This window comes from Poromitra crassiceps (assembly GCF_964638095.1).
Source record: "Poromitra crassiceps genome assembly, chromosome: 13".
Classification (NCBI taxonomy): domain Eukaryota; kingdom Metazoa; phylum Chordata; class Actinopteri; order Beryciformes; family Melamphaidae; genus Poromitra; species Poromitra crassiceps.
The window spans coordinates 36,547,385-36,556,724 of NC_139644.1; positions in this window are offsets into that span (position 1 = coordinate 36,547,385).

Genomic DNA, 9,340 nt, shown 5'->3' on the forward strand with positions numbered 1-9,340 from the left:
CTCTTCTGCATGTTTCTCCTCACCATCTCTGTCTCCTCATTGTCTCTTCTGCATGTTTCTCCTCACCATCTCTGTCTCCTCATTGTCTCTTCTGCATGTTTCTCCTCACCATCTCTGTCTCCTCATTGTCTCTTCTGCATGTTTCCCCTCACCATCTCTGTCTACTCAGAGTCATTTTCTCGTCTGCATGTTGGCAGTGAGAAGGGCGATGGAGAAAGTGCTGAGGCAGCAATGGAATAGTGCAAGTGGAGGACGACGATGATGATGATGATGATGATGATGATATATACCATCTCTCTCTCTCTCTCTCTCTCTCTCTCTCTCTCTCTCTGTCTCTCTCTGTCACGCTACTTTTAAAGTATTTAGACAAGTTCCTTTGCCCTTCACCATGGTATTTACATCTACCTCCTACATGAGTAAGTTTGGTAACACTTTAGATTCCAGTTCCACTGTTTCCTAACAATCTCCAAGAAAGGCATTGTTATCTAACTGGTGATGTATCTGGTACCATCTGGGAAAGAACCTTACATTATGTAATATCCTGCACCTAAACAGTCAAGTTTCCCCTGTTATTAGTAATGTCATATGCCACATAATAGAATGTCATATTTCCAGGAAACTAGGAAAATCCAACAGTTAAATATTCATTTCTAGGATATTATTAGGAAATAGTGGACCTGAAAAAGAAAGTGTTAATGTACAATTTTTAAGTTTGTTGATATACACCCAAACACCAATAAGTTATTTACCAGTGGTCCTTGAAGGGGTTCCAGGTGGTCCTCCTCCTCAGCAAATTGATGAATTGTTAAACATCACAAGCGGTTTATAAGTAGACGTAGTTAACAAGATTTAATCCGAATCCGAATCCGAATCACTTTTATTGATACACTATGCAAGTTACATACGAGGAATTTGTCTTAGTGTCTGTATGCAGCATAACGAAGTAGGAAAGCTAGAGAAAGACAATCACAATGTTGCAAGTGCAATCAAATCAAGTAAATCTATATACAATATGTATATGAGTGGAGGAGTGTTCCGCGGATAACGAATATGAATTTACGTTGAATTTACATGAGATTTACAGACTGAGTTAAATAGGCGTTAAATAGGCAGTGAATTTACATTAATTTAAAGCCCAGTTAAACGGGCATTAAATTAGATATGAGTTACAGTTTTATGGGGGGTTTAGCTGAGTTCAGGAGGAGGGAGTGGGTTTGAGGGGGATGCTGTTAGCGAGGTCCTTGGTGGAAGGGGTTTCCGGGCCTTGTTGGTTGTTTATTAGTTTATTTGTCAGGGAGCATATACAAATAGACATTAATTGGTGAGGCTGATGGCGGTTGGGAAGAAGCTGGTCTTGTGGTGAGTGGTTCTGGTCTTGGCAGACCTCAGTCTCTTGCCGTTGGGGAGTGTCTTAAAGAGTTTGTGGCCAGGGTGGGAGGGGTCGGCCATGATCTTGCGAGACCGCTTCAGTGTCCTGGCTGCATGCAGGTCCTGGAGGGATGGCAGGTTGCATCCGATTATCTTCTCAGCACAGCGGATGATGCGCTGAAGTCTAATGTAGAAGAATAACTGTTGTAGTTTCATCTATAGATAGTCATGGAATGCTGAACAAAATCATATCTAACAATAAAACATATTCTCAAATTTAGGGGCTGAGAGACTAAATCTCATCAAATGGGGGTCTGTGTACCTAATGTGGAATAAGTGAGTGGTCCATGCTATGAAACTCCCTTCCGGTCTTAGTCTCGACTCGGACTCGCATTCAATGCAATGACTCGATCTGGATTTGGATTCGACCAAGGCGGTCTCGACTACAGGCATACTCTAGAGTATTGTTGTGAGATACACCTTTCCTGAAGATAAATACCTCCACCGAGTTGATTCAAGTACTTGAAGGCAGTTGTTCCATCTCCCATGTGTGGTGTCACCTCCTATCTCGATGACACTTCACTCAAATTGTCCCGTCTGAAGTGCTGCTCTCATGATAAATGAGTAAACAAGCAAACAATAAACATGTCCGACACCATGACGCACTTCCACCCTCGGGTCAGTCAGTGATTGCTGAGTGTACTTGAAATAATGAGTGAAATTGTATACGCCTTTTCTTATGGGACAATGAAAGGACAGACGACCATATTTATGTTGCCTACTCTCCTCAGAATTAGGCTTACAAGTCATATTCTGAAATGTAACGTAGTACAAAATTTAAGAACTATACTAGGCAATAAATCTGTACATTACACTATGTACACTATAATATAATTTATAATATAGGCCTAATAGGCCTATAACATAACAACAGGAACATGTTATGGATATATGGCTATGTGGTAATATAAGTTGACTACAGTTTTGGTCCGGGACCGAATATTCCTTTAGTTGGACATATTGGCAGAGGCCCTTACCAAAAAGACACACATAGCAAGCGGCGACAGGTGCGTTTGATTTGTATCCCGGCATGTACCTCGGTGCACCCAAAGCCCGTCTTCAAAGCTGGTTCACATAAAATATCCAGCCGAACTACTAACTCGAATTTACCCCACACTCTGTGTGGGCAGATCTCTGTAGCACTCACAATAGAATGTGGAAGGTGAGAGGCAAGTCAGGCAACAGAAATCTTGAACAATGTAAAACTTACAGTATAGGACTAGACTTGACTTATAGGACTAGACTTTACTTATAGGACTAGACTACATAATTGATAACAAATATTCAAGGCTTAAGTTCCGAAAGAAAGAGCCTGCGACGGCACTGATGTCAATCATAGCTTCTTTTTGTTCCGGGTCTGGAGCCAGATTAGTTCTGGGTAATAACAACCAAATTCAGGTAGAAGATATATCCGTTTAAATCACATTATTTGTGCTTTCCCGAATAACAGATTCGGATTCGGGTACATTCCCAGCATCTCCGGCACCAGCTCGAGTGATATTTAGAATAAATAGAAGACGGACTGGTAGTTATAGGAAGAGATGTGATAACCAGCCACCATGGCTGAACGGGGGTGGTGGGATGTCAGAGTTGGACACACTATTTGAGAGACAGGTGAACTGTGCGAGTGCAGTGCAGAAACACTGCAGCAATAAGAGCTTAGCACCAAAGATGTCACCCAAATCAAAAGACACAAAGATCTTGCAGATTACCACTTTATCTTTTCTCTCTTTGTCCGTGTCTCAGTTCCTCACAACCTGTCACCTTCAAACAGGTCCACTTCCTGTCTGCATTAGGTTGGCTTACATGGACTAGATTTGAAAGGCATGCTGGCTTCCTTATCTGCATACCTACGCTTCTTAGAAGATCACTTGCAAACCTGTTTTAACCTTTTTATTGAACATCAGAATAATTTGTTATTCTTCTTAGTTAAACAAATATAAATATAAACTCGTCTGCTCAAAAACTGTATGACATCAAATTACATTGTGACCTGTGCCTGTGATGCCATAAAAAGCAAACAAGAGGAAGCAACATTTTTTATGGATGAGTCGAGTTCAGTATTAGAAAGATGTAGCATTGCCCTCTATAAATTCTGCCCTACAAACCCAGTGGACTGTGATATCATCAAACCCAGTGGACTGTGATGTCATCAAACCCAGTGGACTGTGATGTCATCAATAGCTGACAATGAAAAACTAAGCAGAAAGGAAAATATTGTGATTTTGTGGAAACAACAGAGAAGTCACTATTTACAAAAAAACAATTTAGAAAAGCAAAACAACGTATGTTGACTTTATAAACTTTGCACCGAGCGGGTGCTTGCAACACCACAAATATTTAATCTATTACATTAAATGCCAAATTAAATTTGCAAGTCAAATTAAATTTGGCTTGCAAGCAAACTGGAGTGAAACCCCCTGGAGATAATTCACACTGAGTGGCATTTGTTTATGTGATTAACAATAGATTTGGTGATGGTGTGCGCTTGGCTGCAGTGAGGCCCAATGGGATTCACATCATAACTGAAGTAGTCAGGAGGAAGTGTTGGATTTCAACATTAATATGCCAGTCGGCATACAAGTCATTGACATGGCTATAAAAACAACCAATTTCAAGCAACCTTACACTTGAGACTGAGTCCCAGAGCACAGCCTAAGTTTGAAGGAGATAATGTTCTAATTTGAAGCAGTGGAGCGACTGGGCTCGACGTTCTGATGCCGTTGCGGCTAGAGGAGTTGGTGTCGGTTAAAGGAGAACTTCAGTGATTTTGGACCTATATATAGTTTGCCTCTTGCATACCTGTAAGGACCCCACAGAGAATAACTGGCTCTCGACAAACCCTGTGTGGACTCATTGTTAGCAGCCAGATTTCAACTGACAGGTGACTCTGGAGCCAGTATTGTCTGGGGATCCATGTACTACAGGTCTGTAAGAGGCAAATTATATATAGCTGCAAAATCGCCAAACTTATTCTTTAAGTGTGTCATGGAGGATATGGAAAAGACTATGAAAAGCTGTCAGGTTGCCTCAAGCCCCAATGATTTTCCTTGACTCAAACCCTAGCATCAATGCAGACTCTGGCACAGTCTGTTCCTTATTTCTGCTAATTTTGCTTTCTTCCTCCTGCACATCTTCCCCTCCTGCCTATGCCTCATCTAGTATGAACATTCCCTGGCGAGATCCCTTAGCAGTCTTTCATCCTCCATCACTTCACTGCTGTCACATGTCTCTCTATCCCCCTCATGCTGCTCTGTCCCCCTCATGCTGCTCTGTCCCACCCCTTTCTCCTTCTTGGCTCCTCACGTCTCCGTCCGCTCCCTCCCCGAGCCCCTCATTGGCCCCGAGAGAGCTGCGAGTGACCTCCCCCGGCACGCCACGGGATTAAGGCCACCTCCTCTGCGTCCGCTCAGCTCCGGCGCGAGGCTGGAGAAGGTGATACGTTTGGAGGAGCGCACCGGCGAATGAGCGAGGCTGCGAGGGACAGAAGGAGGGTTAGAAACACTTGTGAAGAGGCTGATGTGAGGGACAGAAGGAGGGTTAGAAACACTTGTGGAGAGGCTGATGTGAGGGACAGAAGGAGGGTTATAAACACTTATGAAGAGGCTGCGAGGGACAGAAGGAGGGTTAGAAACACTTGTGAAGAGGCTGATGTGAGGGACAGAAGGAGGGTTAGAAACACTTGTGGAGAGGCTGATGTGAGGGACAGAAGGAGGGTTATAAACACTTGTGAAGAGGCTGATGTGAGGGACAGAAGGAGGGTTATAAACACTTGTGGAGAGGCTGCGAGGGACAGAAGGAGGGTTAGAAACACTTGTGAAGAGGCTGATGTGAGGGACAGAAGGAGGGTTATAAACACTTGTGGAGAGGCTGATGTGAGGGACAGAAGGAGGGTTATAAACACTTGTGGAGAGGCTGATGTGAGGGACAGAAGGAGGGTTAGAAACACTTGTGAGGAGGCTGATGTGAGGGACAGAAGGAGGGTTAGAAACACTTGTGAAGAGGCTGATTTGAGGGACATAAGGAGGGTTAGAAACACTTGTGAAGAGGCTGATGTGAGGGACAGAAGGAGGGTTATAAACACTTGTGAAGAGGCTGATGTGAGGGACAGAAGGAGGGTTATAAACACTTGTGGAGAGGCTGATGTGAGGGACAGAAGGAGGGTTAGAAACACTTGTGAGGAGGCTGATGTGAGGGACAGAAGGAGGGTTAGAAACACTTGTGAAGAGGCTGATGTGAGGGACATAAGGAGGGTTAGAAACACTTGTGAAGAGGCTGATGCGAGGGACAGAAGGAGGGTTAGAAACACTTGTGAAGAGGCTGTGTGAGGGACAGAAGGAGGGTTAGAAACACTTGTGAAGAGGCTGTGAGGGACAGAAGGAGGGTTAGAAACACTTGTGAAGAGGCTGTGAGGGACAGAAGGAGGGTTATAAACACTTGTGGAGAGGCTGATGTGAGGGACAGAAGGAGGGTTATAAACACTTGTGGAGAGGCTGATGTGAGGGACAGAAGGAGGGTTATAAACACTTGTGGAGAGGCTGATGTGAGGGACAGAAGGAGGGTTAGAAACACTTGTGAAGAGGCTGATGTGAGGGACAGAAGGAGGGTTAGAAACACTTGTGAAGAGGCTGATGTGAGGGACATAAGGAGGGTTAGAAACACTTGTGGATAGGCTGATGTGAGGGACAGAAGGAGGGTTATAAACACTTGTGGAGAGGCTGCGAGGGACAGAAGGAGGGTTATAAACACTTGTGGAGAGGCTGATGTGAGGGACAGAAGGAGGGTTAGAAACACTTGTGAGGAGGCTGATGTGAGGGACAGAAGGAGGGTTAGAAACACTTGTGGAGAGGCTGATGTGAGGGACAGAAGGAGGGTTATAAACACTTGTGGAGAGGCTGATGCGAGGGACAGAAGGAGGGTTATAAACACTTGTGGAGAGGCTGATGTGAGGGACAGAAGGAGGGTTAGAAACACTTGTGAAGAGGCTGATGTGAGGGACAGAAGGAGGGTTAGAAACACTTGTGAAGAGGCTGATGTGAGGGACAGAAGGAGGGTTATAAACACTTGTGGAGAGGCTGCGAGGGACAGAAGGAGGGTTAGAAACACTTGTGAAGAGGCTGATGTGAGGGACAGAAGGAGGGTTATAAACACTTGTGGAGAGGCTGCGAGGGACAGAAGGAGGGTTATAAACACTTGTGGAGAGGCTGATGTGAGGGACAGAAGGAGGGTTAGAAAGACTTGTGAAGAGGCTGATTTGAGGGACATAAGGAGGGTTAGAAACACTTGTGAAGAGGCTGATGCGAGGGACAGAAGGAGGGTTAGAAACACTTGTGAAGATGCTGTGTGAGGGACAGAAGGAGGGTTAGAAACACTTGTGAAGAGGCTGTGAGGGACAGAAGGAGGGTTATAAACACTTGTGGAGAGGCTGCGAGGGACAGAAGGAGGGTTATAAACACTTGTGGAGAGGCTGATGTGAGGGACAGAAGGAGGGTTAGAAACACTTGTGGAGAGGCTGATGTGAGGGACAGAAGGAGGGTTATAAACACTTGTGAAGAGGCTGCGAGGGACAGAAGGAGGGTTATAAACACTTGTGGAGAGGCTGATGTGAGGGACAGAAGGAGGGTTAGAAACACTTGTGAAGAGGCTGCGAGGGACAGAAGGAGGGTTAGAAACACTTGTGAAGAGGCTGATGTGAGGGACAGAAGGAGGGTTAGAAACACTTGTGAAGAGGCTGATGTGAGGGACAGAAGGAGGGTTATAAACACTTATGAAGAGGCTGCGAGGGACAGAAGGAGGGTTAGAAACACTTGTGAAGAGGCTGATGTGAGGGACAGAAGGAGGGTTAGAAACACTTGTGAAGAGGCTGATGTGAGGGACAGAAGGAGGGTTAGAAACACTTGTGAAGAGGCTGTGTGAGGGACAGAAGGAGGGTTAGAAACACTTGTGAAGAGGCTGCGAGGGACAGAAGGAGGGTTAGAAACACTTGTGAAGAGGCTGATGTGAGGGACAGAAGGAGGGTTAGAAACACTCGTGAAGAGGCTGATGTGAGGGACAGAAGGAGGGTTATAAACACTTATGAAGAGGCTGCGAGGGACAGAAGGAGCGTTAGAAACACTTGTGAAGAGGCTGATGTGAGGGACAGAAGGAGGGTTATAAACACTTGTGAAGAGGCTGCGAGGGACAGAAGGAGGGTTAGAAACACTTGTGAAGAGGCTGATGTGAGGGACAGAAGGAGGGTTAGAAACACTTGTGAAGAGGCTGATGTGAGGGACAGAAGGAGGGTTATAAACACTTGTGAAGAGGCTGATGTGAGGGACAGAAGGAGGGTTAGAAACACTTGTGAAGAGGCTGATGTGAGGGACAGAAGGAGGGTTAGAAACACTTGTGAAGAGGCTGATGTGAGGGACAGAAGGAGGGTTAGAAACACTTGTGAAGAGGCTGATGTGAGGGACAGAAGGAGGGTTAGAAACACTTGTGAAGATGCTGATGTGAGGGACAGAAGGAGGGTTAGAAACACTTGTGGAGAGGCTGATGTGAGGGACAGAAGGAGGGTTAGAAACACTTGTGAAGAGGCTGATGTGAGGGACAGAAGGAGGGTTAGAAACACTTGTGAAGAGGCTGATGTGAGGGACAGAAGGAGGTTAGAAACACTTGTGAAGAGGCTGATGTGAGGGACAGAAGGAGGTTAGAAACACTTGTGAAGAGGCTGATGTGAGGGACAGAAGGAGGGTTATAAACACTTGTGAAGAGGCTGCGAGGGACAGAAGGAGGGTTATAAACACTTATGAAGAGGCTGATGTGAGGGACAGAAGGAGGGTTAGAAACACTTGTGAAGAGGCTGATGTGAGGGACAGAAGGAGGGTTAGAAACACTTGTGGAGAGGCTGATGTGAGGGACAGAAGGAGGGTTAGAAACACTTGTGAAGAGGCTGATGTGAGGGACAGAAGGAGGGTTAGAAACACTTGTGAAGAGGCTGATGTGAGGGACAGAAGGAGGGTTAGAAACACTTGTGAAGAGGCTGATGTGAGGGACAGAAGGAGGGTTAGAAACACTTGTGAAGAGGCTGATGTGAGGGACAGAAGGAGGGTTAGAAACACTTGTGGAGAGGCTGATTTGAGGGACAGAAGGAGGGTTAGAAACACTTATGAAGAGGCTGATGTGAGGGACAGAAGGAGGGTTAGAAACACTTGTGAAGAGGCTGTGAGGGACAGAAGGAGGGTTAGAAACACTTGTGAAGAGGCTGATGTGAGGGACAGAAGGAGGGTTAGAAACACTTGTGAAGAGGCTGCAAATTAGACACACACAGAGAGAGACTGATGAGAGACAAGGGCATGGAACCGTTGAAAAACATTCTGGGATTTGTGGGCAAGATTTTTGAATTGGATTGGGAGTGATGTTCCCCATGAGGTTTTACCAAGGGGAATGCAAACGAGAGAGAGAGAGAGAGAGAGAGAGAGAGAGAGAGAGGGAGAGAAAGGGAGAGAGAAAGAGAGAGAGAGAAAGGGAGAGAGAAAGAGAGGCGCAGAGTCAAAATGAGAGCAAACTAAAATGAGCTTCATACAGGTTGGCAGACGATGTAAGAACCTCTCACCATCAAAATGTTTCCTGATTGAGTCTCAATGGTAAAATGACATCTGGGCCACTTTCAACAGGACTCCCACTGACATCATTAAAAGATCCCTCATAAAACGGATATTTGCCTCATAAATGCAACGACATCGTGGGAATAACTGTGATAATAGCTCTGACAATAGCTCTGTTAATAACTGTGATAATAACAGCTGTTGTCTGCACTCCTTCCACGGCAGAGAGCACTGATCCCCGTTTGAATGTGTCGCACACACCACTCACGCCATCTATCTCAATAAAACCTGTTTATGGCCGCCACATACAGACAGTAGCCCCTAAGTCT